Source organism: Chelonia mydas, chromosome 1 (genome assembly GCF_015237465.2).
Source record: "Chelonia mydas isolate rCheMyd1 chromosome 1, rCheMyd1.pri.v2, whole genome shotgun sequence".
NCBI lineage: Eukaryota > Metazoa > Chordata > Testudines > Cheloniidae > Chelonia > Chelonia mydas.
Genome location: NC_057849.1, coordinates 320656621 through 320674953, shown reverse-complemented (window position 1 = coordinate 320674953; position 18333 = coordinate 320656621). Strand labels below are relative to the sequence as shown.

The 18333-nt window shown below is 45.8% G+C and overlaps 1 long non-coding RNA gene across 2 annotated transcripts in view; it reads right to left on the bottom strand.

The window, feature by feature from the left end:
* LOC122466627 overlaps positions 1 to 16727 on the bottom strand; it is a 104333-nt gene extending 87606 nt beyond the window's left edge. For both annotated transcript variants that reach the window (XR_006292286.1, XR_006292287.1), the window contains exons 1-2: positions 16634 to 16727; positions 14392 to 14554 (exon numbers count right to left, since the gene is read on the bottom strand). This is a non-coding gene — a long non-coding RNA (uncharacterized LOC122466627). The remainder of the gene's footprint in view (positions 1 to 14391; positions 14555 to 16633) is intronic.
* Positions 16728 to 18333: the final 1606 nt, after the last annotated feature.

Genomic DNA, 18333 nt, shown 5'->3' with positions numbered 1-18333 from the left:
TTGGACCTAAGAAACAAACACTGGTTGGTGGGATCACATCGTAATGCAGGTTTGGGAAGACGAGCCAAGGCTACAGAACTTTTGGAGGCACAAGGCCACGTTCCTGGATTTGTGTGCCGCGCTTGCCCCAGCTCTCCAGCACAGGGACACCAAAATGAGAGCTGCACCAACAGTGGAGAAGCAAATGGCAATCACATTGTGGAAACTTGCAATGCCAGAGTGCTAGCAGTCAGTCGGGAATCAATTTGGAGTCAGGAAATCCAACACAGCGGCTACTGTCATGCAAGCGTGCAGAACCATTAAGCACCTTCTGCTATGCAGGACTGTGAATCTTGGCAATGTGCAGAACATAGTGGATGTATTTGCAGCAATGGAGTTCCCGAATTGTAGTGGGGTGACAGATGGAACGCATATCCCTATTTTGGCACCAGACCACTGTGCCAGAGAACAGAAAGGGCTACTTTTTATGGTTATGCAAGTGCTGGTGGATCACCAAGGACACGCTTCACAGACGTCAGCGTGGGCTGGTCAGGAAAGGTGCATGACACATGCATCTTTAAGAACACAGGACTTTTCAGAAAGCTGCAAACATGGACTTTCTTTCCCAACTAAAAAGAAAAGGAGTACTTGTGGCACCTTAGAGACTAACCAGTTTATTTGAGCATGAGCTTTCGTGAGCTACAGCTCACTTCATCGGATGCTGTAGCTCACGAAAGCTCATGCTCAAATAAACTGGTTAGTCTCTAAGGTGCCACAAGTACTCCTTTTCTTTTTACGAATACAGACTAACACGGCTGTTACTCTGAAACCTTTCCCAACTAGTGGATTACCATTGGCACTGTTGAAATGTCCATAGCGATCCTGGAGGAACCAGCCTACCCCTTGCTCCCCTGGCTCATGAAGCTGTGCACCAGCCTCCTTGACAGCATTAAGGAACGATTCAACCACCAGCTCAGCAGGTGCAGCATCACAGGCACCATCTTCCTCTGGGCCCTGCAGGATTTTAACCCCCAACTCTGCCCCAGCCCCACCCTCACTCCCACCCCACCCCTTCTCCCAAGCCCCCACCTCCATCCCACCTCTTCCCGCCCAGTTCCACCCCCTCCTCCGAGCACGCCCTGTCCCTGCTCCTCATTCTCCCCCCACAGCGCCTCCTTCATGTTGCAGAACAGCTGATCACGGTGGGCAGAAGGTGCTGGGAGGAAGGTGATGGAGTCAATCGGCAGGTCCACCGCCAGGCGGGAAGCGCTGGGGGTGAGGGGAGGCTGGCTGCCGGTGGGTGCTAAGCATCCACTAATTTTTTTTCTGTGGGTGCTCCAGCCTTGGAGCACCCATTGAGTCGGTGCCTATGTGCAGCATGAGAGTTGAATGTGCCTTTGATAATTTGAAAGGACACTGGCATTGTTAACTCACAAAATTGGACCTCAGTGAGAAAAATATCCCAATGGTTATAGCTGTCTGCTTGTGCTGTATTTAGGGTGACCATATTTCCCAAAGGGAAAATGGGACACTGCCCGAGCCCTCCCCCAAGACTCCTCTCTCCCCTCCCACCGTGCAGGGCTGGCCCAAGCCACTCACCTGAGCCCTGCCCCTCCTTCCCTGGGCAGGGCAGGCGTCACTGCTTCCCTCCCCACATGTTTCTCCACACCCCACTTTTTTGACAAAAGTGGGCATTTGTCCCGCTTGCTTTTGCCAACTGATCAAATTGGGAAGAGCAAGTCAGCGTAACAGAGCACTTACTTCAATTGGAGACAAATTTAAGTATAGACACCTCGGTTAACATTAGAAGCCTTGCATTGACCTAAGTTTGTAATGAAGACCAGGCCTAACTCCAGGCAGGGGAGGTGTGGTTTGAGGGAGTGTTCACTGAAAGCCCTCTTAGAGGACATACAACAATGTTACACCACCACAATAGTTCCTGGGCTTGTCCCTGACATACATGCTCTCACCTAGCCACCGTCAATTTCACCAGCACTGTTGGCTAATGACTCTTTTAAATAGGTAGTCTACTGGAGTTTACAAAAGCCTTTACAACACTGGTTTTAGTATGGGGACAAGCTTGAAAACAGGGAGATTCCAGTTTTTAGTGACACATCAGTACTGTATTTATAAGAACAGAAGCTGGTTCAAAATTGAAAACTGAAATAAGAAATTTCTAAGTGGTTTCCATTCCACAGGGTTCAAAACGAACTGACTTTTCAAAATATTTTCACCATTTTTTAAAAAACCGAACTTATCAAAACATTTAGTATTCCAAAATAACGAATTTATTGGAAAACAAAAATGTTAACAGTTTTAAGTTTAGATAAAAATGTAAAAACAAAATAGTGCGCACAAAAATAGAGGCTTTTTGCAAAATTCTTCCTTTTAAAAAAAGTCCATTTTTAATAATGTCTTTAAAAAAAAAAATCCTACCAGAGGGTGTGGTGCATTCACATTATCTGGGATGGGATTTGATCAGAGAGTAAGAGTCAGTTTGAAGAAAAAAAAAAAGGTTACATAGGAAGGAATTGGTAATTTTCTTATTTTGCAGGAGGCTTGAAGGTGAGGGGCAGGTAGTTAACATTTCTTTTTTGCTGCTAAGCTGGTTCAGAGCGTTAAAGTCATTAAAAGAAACATGGTGGGTGAGATAGTATCTTTTATTAGACCAATTTCTGTTGGTGAAAGAGAGAAGTTTTTGAGCTACATGGAGCTCTGCGAAGTCACTGAAGGCACCTGGTTCTGTGGTATGTGGGATGAGATTGCACTAGTGGAGTTAACTGCTAAGCAAGGAAGTAGATTTGTACATGCAGATAAAATTAATTAGCATATAGTCATTACACAAAGGATCACTACTTATTGATTATAAATGAGTGGCTAAAATGCCCATTGTGCTTAAAAAGAAAAATAGGAAAGGGATCTGTTCTCTACAGCAAAGCTCACCACATTGGAGAATTTTATCCAATTGAATAAGGCTATTTTATAACGAAAGGAAAGCTGAGAATTGAGACTGAGTAAAAATGGCTGTGGTGCATGGAAAATTTTGAAAACGAGAAATTGCCCAAGGGTTTTTAACCTCCTCCTGCCAATTTTCTGGAAACACGTATCAGAGAGCATCTGCACAATCTGAGTCAAGGACATAAAAACCAAGTTCCAAACAGGACCAGGGTCGCAATTCACAGTTTCTAGAACACGAAAAAGCAGAACCCTCCTGGTCCTCAGATAGTTCCTGCTTCTTTTGTCACAGTAGTCTCACTTTGGCTCTGTCCCCATGATGTTTGTGTTCTCACTCCTCTTCATGCTGACTTCTTCTCCCTCAATTCGTACTTTCCCCCCTCTTCTCTCTAGCTTTCTATTGGCCCTTCCCAGCCAGAAATGTATAATGTTTCATACTAAGCATCTTTCTGTTGGACTATTTTATCTGTCAACTCAATGTTGTTTACAACTTAATTCCAACTAATCAATACTTTTTAGATTATCTGAAGGATCAAGAGTGAATTGCAAGAACTATTCATACTGTATAAGAAAATACAGACAAGGGAACCAATTGTCCTTTATAGTAAAGACCTTTTACACCACTCAGGCAAGTTTCTGCTTTTGGAGTCCTGCCAAAACTTGGGCACAAACCCAGCTCCTTAATACACATAAACAAGTCCCCCCATGAAAAACAGAAAGACAAAGAAAAATAATCAGAGCCAACCATAAAAGAAGCATACTCCCCAGCCATGACAAAGTTGAATCCCCTCACCAATACACCCCATGCCCGTGGCATGCCAGTCTCTGTGATATCTAGGGTAAGAGCAGTGAACCACACCTTTGGTGCAATATCATTCCCCCTACCTAATACCACAGTCTCATTCCAGTTCCCACCATGTCGCAAGCTACACACTCTCCAGCATCCTCTTATGCCTTCACTCATTCCCTCTGAACCTATTCCAAGAGGTCGCTGGGCCTCTAGACTGGGCTTTGTCCCCACCCAAAATAAGAGGGATTGGACACAAACCCAACCCATATTAAACTCAGATGTGCCTCCGCCATTGCCTGTCCCTTTCTAGGCAGCACAAGCCTTAGCCCTCAGTTCTGTCCAGCTTGTCTGTACTAACTCCTCTGGGGAAGCCCAGGTCATGGGGCTCTTTTAGATCACCACCTCATATCTCACCTTCTAGAGAAATGAGCATAAAACCATGCTGATGAGAGAGGTCTCTCCTCCCATTGCCAGTATGCCAGATCTGAGAAAACCCTGTATCCCTCCCAAGCCCTCTCTTGTCCTAGAAGGACAGGTACATTCAATACCATCATGTGACACTTTCTTGGGGTGTCCAGAACTGTGAGACACCTTATTACCCCTCTGTCTCAGTGAGAGAGAGATTTGCTGCTGCTAAATTGTGGATTACCTCTATGACACTCCACTCTGTTAGTCAGCCCAACAACCCCTCAGGATGCTGGCAGTCCTTTCCTTGGCTTAAAGTAACTCTTGGTGCCACCAAGGCCTCTGGGAGAGTGTTCCACTGCAATACCCAGCCCTTGAAACTGGACACTGACAGAAATTACCAAATCTGCTGTCTCCAAAAAGAAAATATACACACCAGCTTGTTGGCTCAGCTGAGGACTCACACCTCACTATAGTATAACAGCACTGAGATGAATTTATAACAGCAAGAATAAGTTTATTAATAAAGAACAGAGATACAAGTGATACTAAGCAGAGATATCAGGAACAGAAAATGATTACAGATGAAACAAAAACATAATCACACATTCTAGTCACTAAAACTTAATTCGACAGGTTACAACCCTTGTCTAAGGCAGTTTTCTTATTTTCAGCCACTTCTCTCAGCGTCACCAAACTCACATAGTTGGGGATCCACCATTCATGGATTGCAAAGACCGCTGACCTCTCTGTTTCCTTAATTACTGATAACCAGATGCCCTTTTTCTTCTCCTGACATTCCCCAAATTTCATTGTCTTTGTCTCAAGAGTCAGGATGAACCCTGGTATTCAGACTTTAGGGGGTCCTCTTGTAGTGATTTCACATCATGACATTAATTTGTTCCTCCTGTTTACCTCTGATGCAAATGAAGTGTCCATTGTGTTGGTTTCACAATACTTGATTCACAACAGATACCCAGACAGGCAGGTAAATCTACATTCCTTTGTCTGAGGAAGACTTATCAATCCTGCTTGGCTGCATAGTTCTAAACATATTTTCAGTATACACATACAGCTTTTTGATTAACATACAATGCCTATGATGACTAATGTGACATAGGTGTTCATTTGATATCTTACACAATATTCTTTACAGCAGTGATTCTCAACCTTTTTGGACTCAGGATCCATTTGTAACTGTTTATGTCCTGTCATGACCCAGTAAATAGTCTGGGGGTAGAGGTCCTGGGGTGATTTCAGTTGGATCCAGTCCTTCGGCAGGGGCTGGGTCCTGCCCAGCCCTCATCCTACACTAGTGGCTTCTGTAGCTCCTGTGCTGTAGGGCTGGTTGGGCTTGGCTCTCTGCTCCGGGCTTGCAACCTCTGGGGTTGCCCCGCCCCCCTGACTAGATTAAATGTGTGTAAGTGGAGTTGTGACGTGGCTCACGGGGTTGCAGTGCCACTCACTCAAATTTGGTCTACCCAGATTCCCAACATTACGACAGCTGGGCCAAACCTGACTGGTGCCTGGACCCCATAGGTTGCAGTGCTTAGAGCAGGGAGGCAAGCCCCACGAGCCCTGTGAGATAGCAGCTGCCATGCAATCCTTTGGAAAATTCTGGCAACCCAATTTGGGTCCTGACCCACGGGTTGAGAAACCCGGCTTTATAAATAAATATCATGACAGCAGTGTGTCAGGTGAAGTGGGTTGGCAGGCCTGATGGGAGTTATATAGCAGTGGACCCTTAGCCAATGGTCATGGAGGGGCTCTTAAGCTGACACCACACCAGCTCTTCCTGCACCTATTGAGCGCACAGACAGTCCATCAGCATCTCCACATAGCTGAGATGCCCCTTTCCCCTGCTAACTCCACCAAACTGGGCAAATACACCCATTTATTATCCTCTAACCCTCTCCTCAGCTTGACCAGTAAAATGTGTTCCCCTGCCCCAGCCAACTACAGTGCTTCTCTCCCTTGGCTAGAATCACTGTTTTCCACCTGAACCACTCCTGAATCAGTTCATAGGAACCACGTTGTTCCTAAACATAACTGTTACTTCTTTATGCCCAGGGCAGTTAGAGAGATGGCCAATTCCCCTTCACCTCAAACCCTCCCATAGTGCCCCCAGAAGCTCTCCATCCCTTATTCCTGAAGCAAAAGTTACTCCTAGGGGAATTCTGCACCACTGTGCACTGCAGAATTTTGCAGAAATGTACGTTGTGCATGCAGAATTTCCCTTCCCCCACAGGAATGGGTGGCAGTGCTGCTAGCTGCCACAAAGGGCCACTGGACCCAGCAGAGCCTAGCTCACACATAGAAGACACTGCTGGGGGGAGGGAGAGGGAGCTAGAGCAGTGGTGGACAACGTGCGGCCTGTCAGGGTAATCCGCTGGCGGGCCGCAAAACAGTTTGTTTACATTAACCGGACACAGGCATGGCTGGCTGCAGCTCCCAATGGCCGCGGTTCGCTTTTCCCAGCCAATGGGAGTTGTGGGAAGCGGCAGCCAGCACATCCCTGGGCAAGAGGGGGCCCTATGGCTGGTCTCTGGGCGAGAAGGGGTGTGGGTATCTGGGCAAGGGGTCACCCATGGCTGGGCTCTGGGGAGGAGGGTTGCAGGTATCTGGCCTTGGGGTGGGGGGGGGCACGTGGCTGGGCTCTGAGGGTGGGATAGGGGGCAGAGAAACAGGAACTGGGTTGTCATAGAGGTTTCTTTAACTCTCTATTCCTAGGGGAATTTTTGTGTGTGTTAGACAGACTTGCTGACAGGTATTTTGAAATAAATTAGCAACATAATTGAAATTGGCATGATTATGTAGTGTTATTTTGACAAATAAAATATGCAGAAATTTAAAATATTGTGTGCAGAATTTTTTGGCACAGAATGCCCCCAGGAGTAAAAAAGTCCTTTGACCCTGGCAGCTGAATGTCTATTATGAGGGCCGAAGGTGCAACCTCATGCCTTTCAAAAGGAGTCTCAATTAAGACATGTCTCTTTGGCATTATTAGGGAAACAAACAATGTACGTTCTCATCTATCTCCAGTTACTTCTCCCTGTACTCCCACTTCCCACCCTTTTTCCAACCCCACTCCCTTCCAGAGTCAGCCCCCTGCCCTCACTGCTTCCTTCCATCCCTTCCACTTCCAGATCAACTGGTTGTATACAATGGTATTATGCTAAAAAGAGTACCAAGTAAGGTCTTTTATGAAAGCTTCTAGTGTTCTGAACTTGATCATCCTTATGAGTTAAGAACACAGTCTGTACTTATGAATCTATATGTTTATGTATATAGAATAACATGTTCATGATTTGTATTACAATTTCAAATACACTTCACAGCATGGAGAGGCTCCTCTCAAGCTGGTTGTTTACACAAAGCTAACTTCAAGTATCCATAAGTATCCATCCATTGCCCAGCCAGGAAAAAACAATGATGGGCCATTAGAGTAAATGGCGAAACATAAAAACAACTTGAAACTGAAAAGAAAACCCCAGTCTTCGACCACTACCTTGATCATCTAGCCTGACCCCTTGTGTAACACAGGCCACAGACAGAACTTCACCAAAATAATTCCTAGAGCCTATCTTTTAGAGAAACGTCCAATCTTGATTTTAAAATGGTCAGTAATAGATAATCCACCACGACCCTTGGTAAATTTTTCCAGTGGTTAATTACTCACCATTAAAACTTTACACCTAATTTCCTTCATCTGAGGAAAACCCTGGGCGGGGAGGGAATTACATGTGTCAAGAATCCAGCATCATTGCTAACATCATGACTAATTTAAATGTTTAATGTTAGCTGCTTTAGTTTCAGTCTGCTCATGTTACCATATTTTATTTTACTGTCTTGGACAGAACAGCTATTTTGTGACAGCCTCAAAGCTGATAGGATACCTGACACATCTGCTGCCTCTTTAGTTACATGCAGAGATAGTAGGAGAAAATAATTATCAGATTACCCCATTTGGAATAGACATTAGATTGAGTGTCATTTTGTTCATATGATAGGCAAGGATTGCTTGGCTTTCTGGTGCTCACCTGTTCACCATCAAAAACGTTCTACAATGCAGATTAACTTAGAGGGTGTGGGTATAAATCAAACAGACCTCCCAAGTCCTATATGTTATAATGCACAGAGCTGGAGGCTGGGAACTAATACCAGACATCAGAAACAGTTTTATTAATTCACTTATAATCCTCCAAGGCAGATAACCAACTTATGTTAATGCAAAGTTTAGCCTCCCGATTGTGGTGTAGACATACTCCACATGAGCTGCCACAGTCCTCCCTCTATTCATGACTGCTCCACCATCAAGCTCTCATGAGAAGGGTAAGAGAGAGAGAAGATGTCATCCTTTTTTCCACTGCCTTCCAAGACTGAAGAAGCTAAATGAGGAGTTTGCCCCAATTTCTGCACCAGCTGATTCAAAATAGAGTAGAAGGACACAGAAAGCCTATTACACAATGTTTCCTGGCCCAGCTACTTCTCTCTTGTGGCCTCTTGTCAATTTCTGGAGCGGCTTCAGCTGTCTTAAACAATTTCTATAAGAACTGGAGAAGTGCAAGATCCTCTTCTGCAGAATTCTGGTGATCCTCTGTTGTGGATAGGTGGGAATCTTTTAGATACCAAACACCTAACAAAGTGTTATTGGAATCCAGTGAAAAGTCATTGCTTTGGCTGATAAGAGAGTCATCCGTGGGGAGCTCCTTTGCCAACCACAGTCAAAAAAGAATTGACCACTGTTTGCAAGGAAACATTTAGGTAGGCTTATTTTTGACTAACAAAGGCCTGGTCTACACTACAAAGTTAGGCTGACGTAAATAATCGTGTATCAACCTGTTTGTGCATGTGTCTACAGTCAAATATGTCTCCCGCCAACCTAAGTGCCCCAGTATGGCAATGCAGTAACACGACCTCCCCAAACGGCATGGAGCAGTTGTTGGATCATATTAAAGAAGTTCTGTATTAAAATCAAAAATGAGTTTGATTCCCCTTAGTTTAAATTCCAGGGTATTACTAACTAAGAGGTCTCTTGGTTTTTGGTACTGTTTCTCTCCCTCTGTGTGTGAAACTTGCAAGCTGCTAATTGCGTTAGTACATTCTAAGACAGAGTCTGTTCTCAAAGCAATTCACAGAGAGAGAGACTCAAAGGAATACTCTGTAACAACAGAAACAGCACCCAGAGACTCCCCGCCCTTTTGTTGTATTAACAATTGTGATTAAAATAGAGATAGAGGATGTATGTGGATGGATGCTTGGTGTGGATAATAACTGAATGATCAGGGAGGTGCCAGCCTAAGAATCCAGTGTCCATCGGCTGAAGAAGGCGTCAAGTGGAAATAACCAGAGGACCCCCGGAGGGCAGACTGGAATCCACTCAACAGCCTCAAGAATGGGAGAACCAAAGAACAAGATAACATCTAGCAGCAAGGAGCCGTCAGGAATGTGCTATCTGCTGATTGATTCAGCAACAGCATGATGAAGCAATTCCCATAGACTGGCATAGGATAAAACTCCTATAAAAATGGACTCTAGAAAGTGAGAACTTTGGGGTCTGATTTTGCAAACCAACTTCCAGGAGCATCAGATAAGCATCTGACAAGGCCCTGCTCCCTCCTCATGTCCAGGACACCTGGCCAGTGCCTTGGCATGAGCAACTCTAAGGCTGGTTACTATGATAACAACCTTGCAGAACCTGTGTGTGTGTGTGTGTGTGTGTATGAATGAATGTGTGAATAAATATGAGATTGAATGGAATGTTATAGCTATAACTAACTGCTTACTATGATTCTTTCTGTATTCACAATAAATGTGGTATTTTGCCTTTTTCCCTTTAATAAGATCCTGCTGGGTTTTATTTTATTGGTATAACACAGTGGTAGACATACTGTGGTTGACGCAGTACAAGTGTAGACACTGCATTACCTATGTCGACCCTGACAGTCCTCCAGCAGCTGTCCCACAATGCCCAACAATGACAGCTCTAGTCACAACTGTGAACTCCACTGCCCACGGGCCACAGAGACCCCACCCTTTAAACCCCTGTGTATTTTTGAAATGCCCTTTCCTGATTGCCCTAGTCGGCAAGCACACCTAGCAGCTCTCCTTTGTTGTGTGCAACTGCCCAATCGACGATGCAGGCTACACGCTCTAGACAAGCTCCTGCCTGGAGCAGACAGGAAGTATTGAATCTTGTGGTCCTGTGGAGAGAAGAGGCTGTGCAGGCACAGCTATTGACCAGTCAGAGAACCACAGACCTCTACAAAAAGAATGCACAGGGAATGTAGGCAAAGGGGTAAGGCAGCGACCAGCAGCAGTGTCACATGAAAGCAAATAAACTGCAGCAGACTTACCACAAGGCCAGGAAAGCCAACTGACAATCTGGTGCTAAGCCACAGACCTGCCACTGTTACAAATAAGCTGCATGCCATATTTGTTGGAGGCCCCATCAGCGCCCCACAGACCACCCTGGATACCTCCGAGGAGCACGACAGAGAGACCCCTGCCATGAACAGTGAGAAGGAGGAGGAAGATATTAAAAAAAGAGGAGAGTGTCCAGGAAAGCTGCGAGCCAGGATCTTTTCAAGACTCCACTGCAGTCTAGCTAGTCCCACCAGCTGAGCATGGATGAGCCTGATCCAGGGAAAAGAACCTTGGGGAAGCGTGGGTATCCATTCTCCCTTACAATATTTAAAAGTGAAGATGGAGCCTGACCCAACTCCAGGTTAGCAGGACACAGGTACCTACTTTTCATTGTTTTACTTGTATGAGAAGAGGTAGAGGTACAACCAAACAGAGATAGAGTTACCTGCTATTCATTCCCCTGTAGGGTTGGGGGTGAGGGGATAAGCAGTTTGTTTATATACACAGGGCTATCCCTTGTATCCTCCTGAGAGATCTCAATGAAACTTTCATGGAGGTACCCTGCAATCCTCTCCCCAACGTTTCCAGGGACGGCAGCCTTATTTCTTCCTCCACCATAGGACACTTTCCCACAACTTCAGCAGGCACCACTGCAGTAAAGAGGCGAGCGGCAAATGGGCCTAGGTGGCTTCGAGATGCCAGCAGCAGCTGTACTCTCTTTGCCTTTGTTACCTTCAGGAGTGAGATGTCAGCTAAAATCGTCACTGCCTGTGGAAAACAATGCCAGTTCTCAGTGCCGTTGCCCCGTACTCACACCCATGGAAACAGAGGCTGACATTTTATTGTTTTAAGAAACTGAACAATTCCCACCCGATTCCCCCATCCCATCCCCTCCGCAGGCCATACTCATCAGGGCTGCAGCTGGAGACCCGTGCTGCACAGAGGTGCTCCAAAGCTGTCAATAAGCGTGAAGTGTCAGTTAGCATGTCTTACTTAAAACTCTTGTGGGAATAAGGGAAGGGAGTTCTGAAACTTAACTTTCTCTTTCCATTGTGACTGACTGTTTCATCTGTAGTTGCTGTCATTGTGATCTTGAGGAGTGCCCCCTCCACACTCATGAAATTCCTGGCCCTGAGGAGGAGGAGAAAGAAGCGGACTAGGGAGGACATGTTCACACCAAGATGCTGCACGTCAGTGGTGCATTGGACCATGAACAGAAGGCCTGGAGGGTGAATATAGCAGATAGACTTAGAAAGAGAAAGCAGAGAAGAGAAAGGCCCAGGAGTCTCAGCAGGAAAAGGAGAGGAAGATGTACCAGGACGTAAAGGGGCCATCTCCGGCAGCAAACGCAAATGCCTCATTCTTGCTGACCTACAGTTACAACAATCACAGGCTTCCCTCCCTCTGCAGTCAGTGGAGAGCTCCATTTCAGCAGCGCCCTACACCCCCCAAAATTCCACATGGCATCATGGACCACATCCTTACCCCTACCGCTCCACACTGCAGGACAGTAAGGAAAACCACAGCTTCACATACATTGACCTGTGAGAGCCATGGCTGGTGTATGTTTGGCAGAAATGGATTTAAATGGACAGTACTGTTCTACTTTTAAAGTTCTGTTAATTGATTTCATAAGTTTGCACTGTACTGGTTTTTAATTGCACATTAGTGTTTTGCACTTTTTGGTATAAAATAATTGTTTTTTAAATCATCTTTATTACTTCATAACTTATACTGCAGAAAGCCTACCACTACTCAAAGCACATTGTGTAATAGAACAGGACTGGAGAACTCATAGTTAAGCACAGCATAAGTCAGAGGTTCATTAAAAGACAGTGTGATATTCACAAATGTACACCCAGCTCTACACAATTCCTAACAACCCCCAAAACTTCAGGGCCTGGCAGAGCACCATCCAGCACAGCACATTACCGTCACTGCCTGTTAAAGTGCTCTTCCAAGGCCTCCCTCAGCGGCATAGCTCTGCACTGAGCTCTTCTAATGGCCTTTGTGTCTGGCTGTTCAGACTTAGCAAACAGCCACTCCACTTCCGCCCTCCACCTGGCAGCAACTTTTCCCCTTTTGCCTCAAAGATATTGTGCAGGACACAACAGGCACTTATAACCCTTGGGATATTTTTCTCTCTCTGATCTAATCTAGTGAGTAAATACCACCAGCAATCCTTTAACCTGCCAAAAGCACATTAAACAGTCATTCTGCACCTGCTAAGCCAGTAGTTGAATCTTTCCTTGGAGCGGTCAAGATGGCAAGTGTATGACTTCATGAGCCAAGGGAACAAGGCAGGGTCCCAAAGATCACTATTGGCATTTCAACATCACCAATGGTAATCTGCCCCTGGGAAAAAATGTCCCTGCTTGCAGCTTCCTGAACAATCCTGTGTTCTTAAAGATGTGAGCATCATGCACTTTCCCTGACCATCTCACATTGATATCAGTGAAGCATCCCTCATGATCCACCACTGCTTATATAACCATCGAAAAGTAGCTCGTTTTGTTGATATACTCTGTGATAAGGTGGGCTGAAGCCAAAATAGGGATGTGCACGCTATCGCCCCACTGTAGTTTAGGAGCTCCATAGCTTCAAATCCAACCACAATGTCCTGCACATTACTTACATACACGGTCCTGCATCACAGTATTCAATTAATAGTCCTAGACATTTTCATGAAAACAGCCCCCACTGTGGATTTATCAACTCCAAAATGATTTCCCACTGACCGGTAACAATACGGGCATTGCAAGTTTCCAGTGTGATTGCCACTTGCTTCTCAACAGTCAGTGTAGCTGTCCTTCTGGTGTCCATATACTGGAGGGCTGGGGTGAGCTCGGCACACAAATGCAGGAACGTGGCCTTCTGCATCTGAGAGTTCTGGGCACTGCTCACCATCCCAAACCTGCGTGATGATGCAATCCCACCAATCAGTGCTCATTTCTTGGGGCCAACTGCAACGTGCATGAAAATAAGGAGAGTTTGTGTGTGTGGTTTTTGGAGGGGGGTGAGGGGGTGAGAGAACCTGGATTCCTGCAGGAAATGGCCCATCTTGATTATCATACACATTGTGAAGACAGTGCTCACTTTGGATGGGCTATTACCAGCAAGAGAGTGAGTTTGTCTGTGGGGGGGCGGAGGGTGAGAAAACCTGGATTTGTGCTGGAAATGGCCCATCTTGATGATCACTTTAGATAAGCTAGTACCAGCAGGAGAGTGGGGTGGGAGGAGGTATTGTCTCATGGTGTCTGTGTATATAATAATGTATTCTGCAATTTCCACAGTATGCATCCGATGAAGTGAGCTGTAGCTCACGAAAGCTCATGCTCAAATAAATTGGTTAGTCTCTAAGGTGCCACAAGTCCTCCTTTTCTTTTTGCGAATACAGACAACACGGCTGTTACTCTGAAACCTGTTATTCTGTCAAGGTTACCTAAACAGTTTTCTATTGTACAATGAATTTAGAGTTTGTTAAGTACACTCATTTCTGAGAGCTCACCCTCCCTCCAGAAATATATGCTCAGTGCTCACTAGTTATCTCTTGTGTAACAAAAGCAGAAGACAATCTCAATTATAAATTATTGTAACAATCCTGAAATGAAAGAAGTGGGTGATTATTTCTGGAATTACTGAACTGGAAAAAATACTTTAACAATGCAGTATTCCCGCTGTAGAATTCAAGTGTATGAATGTGTGGGCTGTGTAAAGAGGATAGTGGAAGAAATCTCCCCTGCTTCCCACCCAAGCACTAACTTCTAAAAATCCTGGTAGGAGAAACACTTAAGGGTTTTGACTTTTCATCCAGGAAAGTCATTTGTATACTGACTTGAGGCCTTCATTCACCCTACAAACCTGAGATTAGGACAATGCACATTTTTAATACTTACTATCAATATGCAATGGGTGTACATATAACTATGACCTCTTTGACTTCTCACATCTTGCTGTAGCAGCAACATTTGGTGTGGACTTCATACACCAACAAAGTGGACTGCTGGAGCATGTAGAAGATGGATTCAGAGAAGGCTGAAGATAAAAGTAAAAGTCTTCCTGGGGAGGAAAGAAAACCAACGGTACCCAATAAACTAAAATATAGCAACTTAAAAAGTTATTGTACAAGCCAGGCACCTGACATTTGCTATAGATCACTGACTGAGTAGCACCCTCCCCAGTCCACCCACTGCAAAAACAGCGGGAGAGGACAGTTTGCATTTCTGGAGCTGCAGAGTTTTAAGCAAGGGGATGTTTATTATTTTCAAATAAAGGGTTGGGGCTTTTTGCTGTGTTTGTTTCTTTTTTAACCTTCAGAATATCAAGTCTCATCCTCCATAATTTTGCTTGAATGTTTTGGAATACAATAAACTGAAATGGGAGCTTTCTCAAACTCCAGGAGACTATGTCAGGAAATATTTGAATCTTTAACAAAGAGAGCTTTTTCCTCAAGAATATCTATTAGATGTTAAACAAGTAAATGTAAACCATGACTAACATTCCATTCCCCTCAAACTCCTGTGATGTCATTAAATGCTTCTGGTTCTGCAATTGTTCATAAAGTTCCTCAGCAAAAAACGGGTAGATATAACTTGAAATTCTTGATATCAAAAACTTCTGAAAACACTTTCAGGTCTCCTTACAGTATAAGAAAACAGCAGCAAAAAATCCCCAAAACAAACAAATCACAAACATTTTTTACAAGCCTATAAAGATTCAGACAGATTTAAGAACATATATTGTTTATGCATTATGGAGCACTAGCTCTGTCAGAGTTAAGGATGAGATGAACTCTAAAATCCTCATACTCCCTTTGTCCTGTAAATTGGTGTGCCTCAGCAAATCTGGAGCAATTGGTTGAGAGGGTCCTAAGATATGATGATCTCCTAGAAAGGACCAGTCAGTAAAATTTCCCAGTTCTTACTTTTTTTATGTACACTAGGGCTCAAACTATAGCACTGATCAACCCCAAAATGACATTACCCAATTGGATTTGATCTAGCACCCGCTGCCCTATCTGGGAAGAAATATTTAAAAAGTTATTAGGAGTTAAAGTTAACTCTACAAACTGGCTCGAACCTGGGTGCAAGCTGCAGTGACTTGCACACATACTGTGGGACTACTGCTCTGTGGTGTGCAAGTTTGTGGAAACAGAGTCACTGGCTAGCTCACGGCAACATGCTGATGCTACTGAACCAAAGCAAAACACAAACACTGTGAGTTTAAATCCTACCTGTGGCAAATATCTGAGATTATTCTGTGCCAGCATTTTCCTTGAGGCCCTTTTGGAAGTTTGGGCCTAAGAATTGAGCTTTTTGTTTAAAAGCCAGCAACTCGTGCTCTAAAGGCCAAATGCATACAGATTGTTTTGAAAATTTCTATGCTCCATCAGGGTAGAGAGAGAGTGGAGCAAGTTTGGGATCATTTAATCAAGGGTTTCCTCAGGTACAACCCTCACAGGAAATAATTGATTTTAATATTCAAATTGCTCTAAATCCCACATGCACATGGAGACTTGTCATGAAAACTTGTGTGCAACAATAGGTAGTTTGTGGTGTAAAACTGGGGTCATTTGGTCAGGGAGCTCCCAAGATGTAACCCCCACGATACAAACTGCTTATAATTTTTAAAATGCTCTACAATCTATGTGCATTGGAAGCTTGTCTTGAAAACTCGTATTCTGCAACAGTGGCTAGAGCAGAATTTGTGGGACAAATTTTGGATTACTTGGCCCAGGGCATTGAGGAAATATTCCCCACACCCTCACAAAAGCTGCTCTTAATATTTTCAGATTCTTATAACTTTTTTGGTGTAGACCTGGGGGCGGGAATGGGGAGAACTAAGGCTCTGATCTCAGGAAACTTATATCACTGAAGTGCCCCTAAGATCAGCTATTCAACATTACAAGAACCTGTTTAGAAATATTCCAAAACTTATTGCACTACAAAAGCTTTATACTCCTGGGAGAATTCTGGGCCACTGTGTGAGCACAGAATTCATATCCCCTGCAGATTTCTTTGTTTCCCCACAGAAAAATGACTTTCTGACAGGGAAGCTGCAGGAGCAGTTACGCACCACTCCCTAGCTGCGCAGGTATATTGTTTCAGGCACCCAGAGCAGCCGGCCAGTAGCTCCTACCTTGAACAGGGATCAGCTGGTAGTCCTGGCTGGGCTGGAGGCAGGGGAAGATGGGATTTCCTCTTCCCCTGCAAGGAGTGGCTGGGGCCGTGTCAGACCCACCCCTAGAAACCTCTCCCAGCTGCAGGAAGCTCAGCATCCTCCCCTGCTTCTTGCCCTCATTGCTCCTCAGCTGCAGGAGGAGGGGTCACTCTATGGGGAACTGCTCCCCCATCCACCCAACCCCATGCATCTGTACCTCCCATACCCAGACACCCCCACCAAGCCTCACCCCATACACCCAGAACCCCCCAGCCCTCTATACCCAAACTCCACCCCACTGAACCTCAACCCCTGCATCTAGAGCACCCTCCCCCCAAGCTCCCTGCGTTCAAACCCCCACCCTGACGAGCCCTACCCCCAGACCACACTGACCCCCAACTAGCTGCACCCCCACCCCCACCTCAGCAAGCCCTACTCCTCCAGCACCCACCTGCTAAGACCCCCCCACACTGACCCCTCTGCTGAGCCCCAACCACTTTCACCTGGAAGCCCTTGCAGAGTCCCATTGCCCCTGCACCTAGAACCCCCCCAACAAGCCTCTGTGCATCCAGATCCCCCCACTTTAGCCCCCACTGAGCTGCCTGCACCCAGATTGTCCCACACAGAGTCTTCTCACCCCACACTGAGCCCCTCCACACTTAGATCCTGTCTGGTTGAGCCTGCCTGCACCGAGGGGCAGGGCCCCAGTGTGTTTCTGGGGTAATAGGCCTTGTGCCGTGTCACATCAGGTGCAGCCCCAACACTGAGTCTGTGTCCCAGGGGTGGGGACATAGGCACCGACTCCGACACGGGGAAAAATTAGTGGGTGCTGCTCTGCACCCACCGGCAGCCAAGCTCCCCTCCCCCTCTGGCCCACCTCCTCCTCCTGAGCACGCTGTGTCCCCGCTCCTCCGCCTACCTCTCAGCGCTTCCTGCCCCGCTGCTGCCAAACTGTTTGCATGCTCCGGGGGGGTGGGGGGGGGAGAGTGGGAACATGGGGCGCTCAGGGAAGGAAGCAGGGAAGAGGCGGGGCCAGGTTGGGGATTTGGGGAAGGAGTTGGAATAGGGGCAGGAAGGGGGCGGAGTTGGGGCAGGGACTTTGGGGAAGGGGTTGGAATGGGGGTGGGGCTTCATGGAAGGGGTGGAGTGGGGGGCAGAGCCCGGGGGAGGGTCAAGCACCCAGGGAAAAGAGGGGAAGTCAGCACCTGTGGGCAGGGAAGCTTGAGGGTGACCTCCCACCTTTGTACAACCAATAGCCTGTGCTCCCCACTGCCATGCTGGAGCCTCTGCATTTATTTTTTGACAAATAAAGCTTGCAGAATATTGCAGAATTTTAAAATATTATGTGCAGAATTTCTAATTTTTTGGCACAGAATGCCCTCAGGAGTAGCTTTAGTACCTCTGCTGACCAATAGCATCCTCTGCACGCTATTGCTTCCTCAGGAAATCCTTTGTGAACTACACTTGCTGAGTAATGGAATTACATGATGGTTCAAGGGAACTACGCACTGCCTCTTGAAACCAAGAACATGCATGCAAACCCTCTATGCAGGAGATTTGGGGACTGTGCACATTATTGTTCTCAACCTGCCTTTTGGTTGGTGTCTGGGGTTACAACAGGACTTCTTTTGGAAGTGGGAATATCGTGAAAATTTTGAAATTCAGTATCCCACAGGTGT